The following is a 14044-nucleotide window of genomic DNA, read 5'->3' on the forward strand; positions in this document are numbered from 1 at the left end:
CCCCCGGGCTGCTCTACGGCTCTGCATAAGGCAGGACATGCCTGAAGCTCTGCACGATTTACCAGACTTTGTGCCAATAGTCTTCATACACAGGCAGCCTTCAGACCCCCTGATGTGTGGCCATGCGACCCTAAATCATAGGCGATATTGCCAGTATCACCTTCCCACGCTCTGCTCCTTTCTCCCATGAAGTAACTGAAAAAAAACCCCATAAACTGCTCGGTAAGGCTGGAAGCTTGACAGTGCTTTCTGCTCATGACCAAACCCCGCCTGCCCTCCCCCCCAGCTTTCTGGGGCCGTCCAGACAGACCATGAAACTGCTGGACTGTCAGAAGCTCCTTTAAACTCCCGTGCCCTCTGCTTCCTGCGCCTGAGGACGTCCACCAGCCAGCAGCCGGATGGCCTCCGGGCAAAAAAGAAAGGGCAGATCAACATGACAAAAATGAATGCAAGCCATGCCAATGAAAGCACCATTTACATGGGTGAATTCTCCCACTGACTTTGGCGAGAGCAGGATCATACAAAAAAAATGAGGAACTGAGATAAAGCACAGTAGGGTTTTAACCATACCTCTCCCACTAACCTGCCTGGAAAGCTCTCTCCAGATATGGTACCTAAACCATGGCATTTGTTCCCTGATGCAAATCCCTGATGGAAGTAACCCTTCCGCCACCTGACAGAGAAACAGGGGCGTGATTCAGTAATCGAACCATACAGAGGTGTAACTCCTAAAGCAAGCAGTCACATCACCCAGCCTGCCCACCCCTGCTCAGCTCCGCTCTTTGCTCAGCTCTGCCCCCCCTTTTTATATAGGAATTGGTTGCACCTGTGGAGAAGGCAGCATTGCTGACTGTAAGCCACTTCATTCCTTTCAGAAGTTGTCTCCACACCTATAGACTAAATCTGGGGTTTAGTACAAGGTATCAGAAAGGATACATCAATCCTTTGAAAGACAAAGAAAGCAATGAGGAAGAGAAGGATCCCCTCTCAGAAGTGGTGCAGGACATGGATTTGTTTGCCCACTCAGAGCCTGACCATTCCCACCCTCTGCCAGCCTGCAGCGATCTCCATTTACCCCAGGAGGGCAGCGGTGGGCCCTGCCCTTGCCAGGGGCTGAGCATCACTTGCCCACCCACCCGCTGCTTCCCCGGCAGGCTGGGCTCTGCTGCAGCAGGAGACTTCCATGAGGCTTTCAAAGAGCAGTTGCTATTTCAGGGCTCCTACCCCCTGCGTAGCATGACACCGCCTTGCCACAAACAACCTGTTTTCCCCCAATCACTGCTTTTTTTTCTCCCCCCCCCCCCCGACTGCACTCAAGGAACTAAACTCCCTGCTGCAACTCCTAGGTGTGCACAGCATGGTACAAGAACAGGAGGTGGAAAGTGCTGCGATGCCACTTTGAAGGACTCAGTCCAGATCAGTGGCTCGCATAGCTACCCCCTAGACCCTGCAGCCCGGTGGGGCCACCGCAGATCCTACGGCCCCAGGAAGGGGTCCCAGCCGCTCTGCACCAGGCTCTGGCAGCAGTGCTGTTTCGCTGCCCCGGCACAGCCATCACCCAAAAAAATCCTTCCCCCACAGCAACACAGTGCTGTCATAGCCAGCCCTGACTGGGAGGCTGGGTACAGACCAGTCTCTTTTCCAGGCTCATTTTGATTTGCAATAGCCACTTATAAAATGGATGCTGCCACTTAGCAAAACACATGAGAAGGAAGCAATGTGGAATACTATTTCACCCCTAAAGGAGTTTATCGTAAATAAAATAAGACATCAAATTAAATCTACAGTCCATCTGAGTAACTGAGGAATACAAGTTTCTGTTATGGCTAGGTTTAAGGTCAGTCATCTCACTAAGTAGCATCTGTTTAGGCAGCATGGTTATGCTTGATGAGAAGCACTCCTTTTAGAAAGTTTTTCTGTTACTGGTAAAATTCATCTTTGGATGGTTCTCTTTCAAATGGATTTAATAATGTTTGTCCTGGAAATAAACAACGTATTCCCCAAATATTTGTACTAGGATTTGTTATCCCTGAATCTTTTTTTCAAATAAAGGCTCAAATATAGAATGCAGAAGCCACCTGAAACGTTACACACTTCTTCTGTAAAACGTAGAAAAAAGGATCCAAGTGTTTTTTCAAAAGAAATCATCCAGTTCAATCTTGTTAATGCAAACTGGGCCTTTATTTTCCAAACAGCCAAGAGTTAATAGTTGTATTTAATGTATCCCTTACATAGTTATGGCCAGGCTAGTTTTTGCAGCTCTAATTCCCCAAAGAATACTCCGTGATTCAAATGATTTGGTGGCATGGGAGAAGGGCTTTCCAAAGAGTTTACAACCCACGTCTCTTCTTCTGCAGAGGCTAACTGCTTATGAATAATTTAATTTTATCCATACAGATTTATGTCCCTTCCCATCACATAATATTAAGATGCCTCTTAAAACATTCCTGTGCGAGATAGGAAAAAATATTGTAGTCCTGCCCTTGCACTAGAAACCCTGCAGTATCCTGTACTCTTTATGGGCCTTAATGGAATTTTTGCCTGAACTGCTGTATTTTCAATTTCATTTTGTGCTGGTTTGAAGATCAATAGAGGGAGGCGACGCTGAGGCACACTAATTTGAAGTGTTTAACTATTGTGCAGATGCTACAACTTTAATTATACGAGCAGGCTTCTGTGCCTGTCCAAAACTTCAGTGATAAACAATCTGCTTACAGTGGCAGCAACAGGATCAGGATCCATGAATTTATGTCCATAAACACTGGCTGCAGCAGCAGAGCTAATTGGGTATATCCTCAGAAGTGCATCCCATATGGATACCTTGCTAAGGGAAGTCAGCTACCTTGTTAAGAATTAACTAAGTTATATTGTTTTACATGGATTTTCGCATAGATGAAACACAAGTCTTCAAATTGCTTTCTCCAACTCCTTTTTTTTAGCCGAACATATATAATGAGCTAAAAAAATAAGACAAAAAAATACAGTCATTTTTTATAACTCTACTTTGGCAATTGTAAAAATTACGACCTATGGACCAGAGCAGGTCACTGTAAGTGTTAATACAGAGGTGGTGAGGGATGGTGATTCAGAAAGATGGCACCCAACGTACTGGTTAACAGGTAACTAGCAGTTGGCAACTTCTCGGTCAGTTCCAACGTCTCCCTCCAGAGATACCATCTCTGAGGTTTTGCCTGCGAAGGAAGTGGAACTGCTTTAATTATGCCAGAATGTATTTACTACCTGGGAAGCAGTCATGCCAAGACTGTTAATGACAAACAGTACATAAAAGGAAACAATGTGCAATGCAAAGTATACACATCCCAGTTTGACAGTTATTACCTTGGTATAACAGTTTTTGTTAAAAAAATAAAACAACGTTCTGAGATAGTTAACATAACAATCTAGGCCCGTTCCTGGCTACGGAGACAAGTCTGTTAAGGACTTCCAGGTGAATATGAGGCATCGTCTCTAACTCTGTCTCTAAAGGACCCACAGAGGCTCCTTTTGGGGGCTGTGGGTACCACCATGCACCTTCAGATCTCCTGACACATTCTCTGCAGAGCCCAACCTAAAACAGGACCACTCGGAAACTCTACTCAAACCCCTCTTTGAGACAACTTACCAAGAAAAGCAACAGAAACAGGCATAGGAAAAAGAATCCCCAACCACAACAACTTTTGTTTTTAGAGCATTTTAATGATGGTTCTGAGATGCCCAATCCCACCCCATTCTTATCTCATATTTCATAACACTCTCAAGTTTGTTAATATTTCGGGTGGATACAGTCACCATACCTTCTTTGTCATACGGGTCCTTTTTCTTGTGTTGATGGCTGAGCTCTCTCCCTAACAATTTCATACAGAGCAGAAACCTTATCCCACCCATGATGTCTCTCTGTACTGTCTATTGGGAGGCATTAACTGCTTTCTCCTCTTAAAGAAGTTTGACTCATGCATTCATATCATACAATTCTTATCCTACCCAACAATTCTTTTTTGTAGAAAAACATTTTGTTCAGAGGGGCTGGGCAGGCAGAGACATCACAAAAACTGGATCCGGTTGCTTTCAGTATTTCTTCTTTACTGATGTGTCAAGTAACTTTTGGGGCAGGTCACCCAAATGAATGCAGTACAACAGGTTGGGCATGTCTCAGCGTTTTCAGTCACAGAACACTACAGGATTTGTTAACTGGCATAGATATAACCTGCACTGTCATAGTGCTATCAAAATACAGATTGTGGAAACCATGGCTATTAAGCTAGCTACATAAAAATTAAAATTACATTTAGCCAAGAAATCAGCTATTCGCACAGCAAAGCAAAGCAAAGCATCCTGCAAAACAATAAAAAAAAATCCAAAATATTATGAGAAAAGACAGAAGTCATAGTAATTAAATAAATCAATTATTTCCATTCTGAATATAGTAACAAAAGGATTTGGAAAGCATTACGTAAGTGGGATTTCTGAACTATGTTGACTCTTTACAAATCCTTGTTCAGAGGCAGCCTCTGGATCCAGGGCGAGGAATAGTTAGCCACAGCCAGTAAGCAAAGATTGTTCAGGAAGGAGACTACTAACACCTATGTAAATACAGGAATAAGAATTTTTATCTGTAATTATTGGGTTGCCAGACAATAGCACTGGATAAAGGTGAGCGCTATCAATTGCATTACCTTCCCCCAACTCAATAGACAGATGTCATTTGTTAATGCTATAGCTCCCAGACCATTTTAAAGGAAAACTCGGATCAAATTACAGTAGTCTAACCTGCAGATCATAAACTTCAATCGTGATACGGGAACGGTCTTCCAATGAGTAATGCTCTAATAGGACTCTGGCTTTCAATAAGCTAAGCACCAGACACAGGTGCTCATTTCTTACAGGAAACTAACTGTACATATTTATAAACAAAATATTGCACTCCCTTGGTCTTTATTTGAACAAAGAAAGTTTAAGAATCGCTTTCAGTATCTAAAATGAAGCACCTGCTTAGGTCTTTGCAGGGGTTTTGTTCTTCTCTCAATAGAGCTCTCGGTAAAATGTGCATGGCAGCAAACCCATGCATCCAGTGGGTGTCCTCGTATGTGTTGTGGCATTTGTAGTTCCTTCGTTTTACCTTGGGATGTTTAGGAACAACAACCTAAGCACAGAGAAAACATACAGTCATTTAAGATTTACAAGCAGACAGATCTGTAAGTTTGAGATAAGCTTAAACATAAGAAAATGCCTTAAACGCAAGAAAACACTTATTTTTAAGACATTAGAAAAAACTTTTTTTACTGTGACAGTGGTCAAACACTGGCATGGGTTGCCCAGAGAGGTTGTGGAGTCTTCATCCTTGGAGATATTAAGAACCCGACTGCTCAGGCTGACCCTCCTGTGAGCTAGGGGGTGGACAAGACAATCTCCAGAGGAGCCTTCCAGCCTCTGCCATTCTGTGATGAATAAAACCAGTTAGTGGATCTGTACTGTGTATGTTAGGGAGCCCAAAACACGTAAGAAATTGTCTCCAATTCCCCATTTCTTCACAGAAAAATTCTTATAATGAGGTAATCTCAGAGATTAATTTTAGATCCAAGTAACATGAAATTAATTGGTTGGTTTGTTACATATTACTTGACAATCAAAGACCGAGGGACGCAAGAGGGAAGCAGTGGGAATGTGCAGTACAGCCAGGGCAGGGGAAAGACAGTGTCTCTGCCTCTTTCAGCAGCAGCGAACTGCTAGACCAGCTGGATCCGTTTCTTGGTATGTACATAAAAAGCAAAAGGTGGGAGTGTGACGGAAAACAGCAACAGAGATATAAGACAGGACAAGTGAAACTAAAATACATACGCACATCAATCATTAAACATGGATTAGCTGCAAAACAGAACTCATTAATGCAGTCCATATTTCCCACCAGTGATTCCACTTTCATATGAAAAAGTTTGCAACACATGATGAAATAGCAAGAGACAGGTGTCACGGATCTACCAAGTCACATGGTCAGAGAGTGATCTCTTGCCAAGAATTGCATGAACCACTTCAGCAAACACTTAAAAATGAGGCAGATGAGGTCTGAAGGAAAGATCCTGTAGCACTTCCAACCCAGGCGGAAGGTCACAGTTGGGCAGATGGTGAAGGAGAAGCAGCAATCAAGGAAAATGAAGGAATCTGGAAAGTGCATTCTTCTCCTAAAATCATTAGGGAAAGGAAGGCATTTTTGTAATTGCACATTTAAGACGATGATCCCTGGAAGAGTGTGCACATTTTCTATGGTCTTCAGACAAAAGCTCCTCCCTGGCAGGAAGAAGGAATCAATTCATTCAGGTAAGTTTAACACAACCAACAAAATTCCAGAAAAATGCATGTTAGTGTGCTTTAAGCCCCTGCCTAAGATCCCAGAGATCTTAGCTGCAACATTCTGCATTACGCTGCCTTCATTTTAGGGCATTCAGGGCCCCTCATTTAGGAGGTGCTCTGGTGAACCTTGCTGCTGTAGTGTAAATTATGACTCGTCCGCTCTGTTCTTCTTCTAGAGGCTACTGCCACCATAGCAAAGCCAGCACAAGGGAAAACGTTCCCGAACTGGAGGTGATCTAGTGCACGGACCAGTCTTTTAACACTTTCAGAAATATCCTTCGGTAATGATGCTGTGCTGATGTAAAGTGTTACCACCTGCATATATTCCTCCTGATGAGAAGAACTGGCGAACAGGAACGCATGCCCACAGCCCTTTATTCCAGTGCAAAGCTACTGCCCGTTGCTCTGCCAGTGAAGGTGGCTTTGAGCTAAAATGCCAGACGCTAACTGGAGCAGCTGAAGGGTGGGCACCTGGTCTCTTCTAACGGCTATGTCAGGCCATCCTAACTCTGGGAGAGCAACAGTCAGGGTAATGCTGGGGGTGAGGATGCTTTCAGTGACCACGGCAAGACTTGCAGGGCTCATCTGTCAGTCATAAGAGTAAACCTACCTCCATCAGCACTTGAAGTAAATTGCAGGGCTTTGCACTGCAGTAAGTGATATGCAGACCCTTGTTCCTTTCCATCAACGCCACAGTCAGGGCGGCCAAGCTCCCCATACTACCACAGTGCGATTCCCCAGAGCTTGCTGCTTGGATCAAACTAACCTAGCAGAAAATCTCTTCTTTTTCCTCATCAAAACCAAGAAAAATAGTTAAGCAATAAAATGTTGCAAGGATCTGTTTGGGAATGTGTGTTGTAATGCCCTGGAGAAGGAGGCAGAATTAGCTAACGTTGCTAATGACACTTCGTTGCTGTGCCTATCGAGTCCAACAGAAATGGTTGGAAGAAACTGCAGGTAAGATCAGACACAGTTGGCAGATGAACAGCCCATCAGCTGTTGAAAATGAACCTGTATAAAGACACATGTATAAACATTGACACAACTATCTATACTATATAGTGGTAATCTTTGAACAAGCGTCCTGAGAATGACAAGAATCCAGAAAATAGAGTCTAACCCCTCTTTTTTTACCACACAGGCCCCAAATTGAGAACAATTCAAGAATTACCAAGTACTTTAGATGCAGTTACTCCCGCTAACGTAAGAGACTGGTCTTACTTTACAGACTTTAAATTAGTCTGCAGTAAGAATCAGAGGGATTGTTGATCATCCTACATATTAGCATTATACAATAGACCAAGAACTTCACAGCCTTTTTACACCTTTTTCCTCAATATGAGATACTGGTCACTGGGAATGATGGAAAAATGGTTTAACTGAAGTAACAAATGATATGCTTCTATCACACACTAAAACGTAACTGGAAAAAAAAGCTGCTGAAAGTTTTTAAAAAGGATTAAACTATACTGAAATACCACCGAAATAATATTTCACCAATAGGTAGCCTTCTTACTGATTTGATCCCCTTCTGTTTATGAACTGAGACACAATTTTGAGTTAAACTATGGCTTGCTGTTTTCCTATAAGACTCCCACCTTGTTCAGCACACATCACGCGGTGCTTGCTGGCTAACCAGTTGTTCAATACTTTGCAAGGTCTTCACAGCTCAAAGTGTGGCTTCGTACCTTATTTATTTCATGTTATTTTCCGAATTCATTGACATTCTACTCATGGGCTTGTCTAACATGACCAGATTACATAAGTGTCTATCTGAATTCTTCACAAAGGAGAATGAATTTACTTCATAGCAGCCCATTTTGCAGAAGGTATATTTCTATTACCTCTATTTTACACAATGGGAAATTGAGGTATGGAAAGATTATGTCAAATATCTCCAAAAACTTTGACTGCTCAGAGACATACGAATTTTTTCAGAGACTGCTTAAAATACAGGTGATACATTGATTTCACCTGTCTTTGCAAAAGCCCTGCATTTCTGCAAATCAGACTGAGGTTCTCAAGATGGATACCACAAAATAAGGAACATGACAATGAGTGATTGCTTATGCAAAACCTATTTTAACTGACTGGCTCCTTATCAGACAGGAAATATGCAGCGGCAAAAGAAACACCCCTGGTTCATCAGGGTAGCATTCAACTCTCTGCATACGAAGCTCTTTTTTTATTCCAGTTTCTAGCGTTAGTCACTATACTTTTTCCAATTTCCTCAACAAATGAGGCAAGGATCCTACAGATAATGACCTTTTTAGAAAAACAACTCATCCACAGAATGGAGTCCAATGGAAAGCAATATTGTTTGAACTAAAGGCCAGAGTATAATGAGTGCATGTAAGAATGTCAACTTGCAAAGGCAACCACCAATAATTCATGAGGGTTTAACAAGGAAGCTATTAAAAACAAATAAAGAAAAATACCTGCTCAATAAAATAAAAATCTTAATTAAAAATCATGGTCAGTTCCACAGCTGAAACACATTACACCACCCTGCCACTTCACCTAAAATAGAAACCAATAACCCCAGAAGATTATCCTCTTCTTTATGGAGAAGTGTAGGAAGGGGTTGGGACATGGTTGTTGCCAGTAGATTTTATGGCTATTTCTTGAGAGCAGGAAAGGTTCAAAAATCTTCTGTTCCATTCCAGATCTGCGTGTGCTCTAACAAGCCATTATAAAAAGCAGGGAACACAGTCTCACCAAAGGACTGAGGGAAGTTTTCTGAAAAAGAAATCTCTTAAGGAAAGGGCTGTGCCTGTAACAGAAGCATTTCTAACCAAGAACTCCAGTTTTCTATATTGCTTTATCATAAAAACTGCCTTTTTTTTTCTTTTGGTCAGCAATTACTGTTCTTGTAAAAACTGTGATTATTTTTATTTTTCTGTCTCACAATGCTGAATAGCTGCCACTAATTCATCCTGTAACTGACATAGCTGGGACCAACTTTTCATCAATACCAGCACTGCATCCACAAAATCTACATTAGCATTTATTGCATGTACAAACATGCTCGTAAATTAGCACATAAGCAGAATTACACAATTTGCATGCAAAGATGTGGGTTTCCAAGGGCAGCGTTTTTCCATTACAACATTACAGGTAAAATGTACATTCAAACATGCACCCATTTTTACTAATTTGTACCTTAATGAGGAATAGGAACAAACGTATACTTAATAAAACATTTGAACCTGGCAGTACTGCTTTTTAATGAACAGTTCTAGAAAGTGCGGTATGTTTTGCATTTACAATTTAACTGTGGGAACAGTCAAAAAAGACAATATACGTACTTGCATTTCCTAGAAATTCACCACCAGACCACACTTCTCTCCGTAAGTCCCTCTTGACTATCATATTTCTGTGTTTATACCACATTCACGTTTGTGATGCCAGATCATCTTGTGTAGCATGTAATAAAATATCCTGTCTGAAATTTTTCACCTTCTATTTCATATTGCGTAGAAGGCCCGTGAGTTGTTACCTCTCTCTTGAGTTTATCCTTTATTTAATCTGTATAATCACATGATATATTTGGAGTGAAAGTTTAGAATCATTTTTCAGCTCAAATTATCGGGAACAGGGTAGCTAAGAACAACTATATTTACCTGTACTAGAATTCGACCAGGATGCTCTGGCAAACACTAATATTTTAAAATGTGTCAGTCTGCGCTTGATTTGTACTTCACGCACTTTCAATATACTAGAACGCAATGATACTACCCTGTCAAAAAAAACCCAACAACAACAACAAAACCATGCTATAGCAAATCAAACATTGCAACATGTACAACAACTGCTACATCTGTCCTGCTAAATAAAACAAAGCCAGGAGGTGAGTCTGAAAACCCTGCTCACTCATTCCACTTAACTTTTAGCTGAACCCCTGGCACAGTTTAGGGTACCGCCAGCACCAGGGACCATTCCCCCAGAAGCGGGGTTCGCCTTCCCTCCACCCTCCGGGGTCGGCCAAGGGCACCTCAGCAGGCTCGACACCCACAGACATCCCTTACACCCTCATCCCGTACCCTAGCGCACGCGGTACTTACCCTCACTTTCACGTCATAAAAGCACGGTGACAGGTTGTCATACAGCCTTCAAAGCATTCAAAGTGTTTGGAACTAAAAAAAAAAAAAAATCTACACAAAAAATACCTGAATTGCGCTTTAGAGCAACCAAGTCACCACCGGGGGTCGACAAATCTGGAGGGCTAACCTCCACCCAGCGTGCCACAGGCCCCCAGGGCGACGCTCCTACTGCCTCCTCCCAAACGGGACGGCTACGCCTTCAGGGGACCATTTGCGATGTCATTTTTAGGTATCGTTAGACCCGGTGCAGTTCCCTTGCCAGGCACTTCTGCGGAGAGCTGGCGTGAAGTAGAGAAACGAAAAACGGAGGGCGGCGCCTTGTCCTGCCGAGGGGAGCTGCGGCACCCACCGCTGCCGGGCACGGGCCTCCGCCGGGCTGCGTTTCCTTTGGCTCCGGCCAAGCGCCCGGGAGCCTTCGCTGCGCAGCAGGCCCGGGAAAGCCCCGTGCCCAGTGCCCCGGGGACCCCTGTCACCCCCTGCCCCAGGCCCCGCCACGCCGCCGGTGACAACACACGCTGCCGCGGCTGCGACACCCGCGGTGGCCACCGAGGCCCAGGCCCGAGCGGCCTACGAAAGACACGCAAAAAAATATGTATGTAAAAAAGCTCTTCAAAATTAAGTTGTGAAACCAACTTTAAGCTAAAGTTATGGTGTTTAAAGCAGCGCCCAGCGGCCCAGCAGAGTCGGCCAGGCGGGGCGGTCAGGCTCACCTCAGCTTGCGCCGGCTCACGCCGCCAAGCGCCGGGAGACCTACGCGGCTGCCCCGCAGGCGGGGTGCCGGCTGCCCCCCCCGCCGGCTGCCCTCCCCAGCGCCGCTCCCCGCCCCTCGCTGCCTCCTGCCGCGGCGCGGCGGCTCCGGGCTCCCTGCGGCCTCGCCGCTGCCTGGGCGCCGCGCCCTCCCCGGCACTATAACGGCGCTCCGGAAAAAAAACCAACACTTACCAGGAGTGGGGTTCGAACCCACGCGGACATACGTCCATTGGATCTTAAGTCCAACGCCTTAACCACTCGGCCATCCTGGTGCAGATACTGAAGCGGTTCCCAGCCGCTCCTACATACAAGGCCGCGCTCCCGCCCGCCCCCCGCCCGCCGGCGACCCTCGGGCCGGCCGCGGGGCGCCCCCTCCCCCGTCGCACCGCCCCCTCCCGCCTTTAGTTCCAGCGCGGGAGGGCGCAGAGCGCACAGGGCGACGCGCGCGGGCGGCCCCTCTCGGCGGCAGCGGGAGGCGGGCGGGCAGGGCCCGGCGGGCAGCCTTGCCCCGGCCTGGGGTCCGCGCCCCTCGCCCTCCCCGGGCCGGGACGCGGCCCTCTCCCGCCGCCCTGCCTCTGGCGGGCGCCATGGCCGGAGCGGAAGGGGGGGGGCGGGGAGGTGCTCGGGGCCGGCGCGGGCCCGCCCCTGAGGGGAGAGGGCGGGCGTCGGCGGCGGGGCCGCGCTGGGCCAGGCCGCCTCGGGGCGGGGGTCGGCGAGGTGCGAGGGCAGCCCTCCCGCCGCCCCGCGCTCAAGCGAGTGCGGGTTTGTTCGTGCTCCGCACGGTTTAGGGGCGCGCTGAAGTGAGGCGGGCGGGAGAGCCGGGGGAGAGCCGCCGTGCCGACGTGGATCGTCGAGGGAATCGCTGTGGAGAAGTTGCACCGATAAGGCTCGGACCACCAAAAAGGGAAAAAACTTTTTTTTTCTCCACGTGGGCCGCCCCCCGGGCCCCCCGGCGATGCTGCCCGGTGAAATATCAACTGACAGGTGTTCTTGGAAAGCCTGGCATTTTACTTACTCCTGCCCAGTTGTTACCTGGAATATATCTTCCCTTGCTAATAGAAGGGAAAAGAAACCAAACAAAGTCCAAAGCTATAAAGTATGCTTAATTAGGAGAAAAATATTGCTGAGGAAAGATGTCTTGCCAGTCACCACCGCATGCCAGGTCTACGGAAGTGCCTATTGCAATATCCCCGGTTACTGCCCGCACCGGGACCTCCCCCTTCTTCCCGCATCAGGAGGGGAAAGGAAAAGTGCCCCCTCACCGGCCTTCCTCCCCCCCCACCGGCTCCCACTCTTGATGCCTTTGCTGTCCGTTTTCCAGAGGAGAAAATGGACATCCTCCATCCCACCAAACTTTGCCACCTTTGAGCCTGCCCCCAAGGGATGAGAGACAAGTATTTGGTACGGCACAGGCCGAGGATGCTGGACTGAGACAGCCTCCAGCGAACTGGAGGAGGCATGCAGAGGCCATCTGTCTCTCCCATAAGCAGAACAGGAGCACATGCCCTGCTTGGTTGTTGGACACTCTGGTTGTAGGTGGCCCTCCGTAAGGGGTCTTGTCTTGAATTTGCAGGTGCAGGTGGTGCCTAAACTCTTCAGCTGTTAGTGCTCAGAGACCCCCGGTACGCTAGGTATGCTTGTGACGGAAAATACTTCTCACATACAATACAGGTGAATTGTTAACATTTTACATACATGAAGAACAGATGTGAAACTCACACCTTCTTTTTCCTTAATTTTATTCACACACTGGAGCCCATGAATGAAAGAACAGCTCTTTGACTGGAGCTTACAGCGCTGTATCATTTGCTTAAAATGCAGCATACCATAGCTAGCATTGCTCCCCGTTCAGTAGGGTTGTGCCTTTCGGCAAAGTATTGAGTAGAGAAATATCATCAGTTAGGTTATCTCATTCTCTATTCACATCTAACATTATTTCTGAGAAACATAGTAAAATGTCACTTTTTTCCTGTTAAGACTTTGCGCCCTAACAAAGCATGCACTGTAAGGTAAGGTGTGACGGTGGACCTGTCTTCCACTGGCTGTTACTGGAACTATTACGAAGACTATATAATATGCTGGAAATGTGGAAGAAGATGGATCTGCTATTGCCTTCTTACATATTAGAGAAACAAATACCATGGCTCCATGTGAAACTCACATTGCGTCGGAAATAGATTAACTGCAATCACCACATACAGTATCTATTAAATGATACTGTTTCCTGCCTTCATCATATCTGTGATACTTTCCTAGAGAGAGAAACACAACCATGTGTAGCTCTTTCCTTTTCCAAATCAATTCCAAATATCTCCCGTGGTTTCAAAATCTAGAGAACCTGCTTTGTTTTCAAGAAATTATAAAATACAACTTGGGCTGTGCATTCAAAACATCCTTAACGTAGGTTAGATTAGAAAAGCAGCAGTCAGCTTAGCTGCTCAGTTCGGCCTCCAGAAAAAAAGATATCTGGGTCTTAAACTAAGAGCTATACCTTTACTTCGAGAAGTTTCTCCCAAGACACGTGCCAGAGAGATGCCTGCTCAAGTGTGCAAGTGTGTCCATAGTCTAGGTCCCTCGCTTTGAGGTAGCAATCGTTCCACTGCCATTTCTCTAAAATTAAACCCACGTTTAAAAAAAAAACATATCCCGTAAGATGAAATGGAGACTCATACACGTATCCAGGAAGTTCACTGTTATATTCCAAACATTATATTTTGTAATAGGGGATTGTTTTGCACTTTTATATTTATGCAATGCTCTCTTACATTTTTAGGAGCAAGGTGTGCCTGGTTGCCAGTTCTCCTTTCTCCTCCTCAGAAAGGGCTGAGATTCATGGTGGGGGTGGG

At 45.7% G+C, this 14044-nt stretch overlaps 1 long non-coding RNA gene and 1 other non-coding gene across 4 annotated transcripts; both read right to left on the reverse strand.

Moving 5' to 3' along the window:
• Positions 1-3619: 3619 nt before the first annotated feature.
• LOC143158227 (uncharacterized) lies at positions 3620-11517 on the reverse strand. 3 transcript variants are annotated; one of them, XR_012994932.1, is made up of 4 exons: positions 11391-11517; positions 10410-10481; positions 4986-5140; positions 3620-4580 (listed from the first exon to the last, which is right to left on the reverse strand). It is a non-coding gene; the product is annotated as an uncharacterized LOC143158227 (long non-coding RNA). The 3 variants fall into 3 exon arrangements; XR_012994930.1 differs by lacking the exon at positions 3620-4580 and having other exon boundaries at positions 4932-5140; XR_012994931.1 differs by lacking the exons at positions 3620-4580; positions 11391-11517 and adding an exon at positions 11159-11224 and having other exon boundaries at positions 4932-5140.
• On the reverse strand, positions 11388-11470 carry TRNAL-UAA (transfer RNA leucine (anticodon UAA)). Its single transcript has one exon. It is a non-coding gene; the product is annotated as a tRNA-Leu (tRNA).
• Positions 11518-14044: the final 2527 nt, after the last annotated feature.

Source organism: Aptenodytes patagonicus, chromosome 3, assembly GCF_965638725.1.
Source record: "Aptenodytes patagonicus chromosome 3, bAptPat1.pri.cur, whole genome shotgun sequence".
Classification (NCBI taxonomy): domain Eukaryota; kingdom Metazoa; phylum Chordata; class Aves; order Sphenisciformes; family Spheniscidae; genus Aptenodytes; species Aptenodytes patagonicus.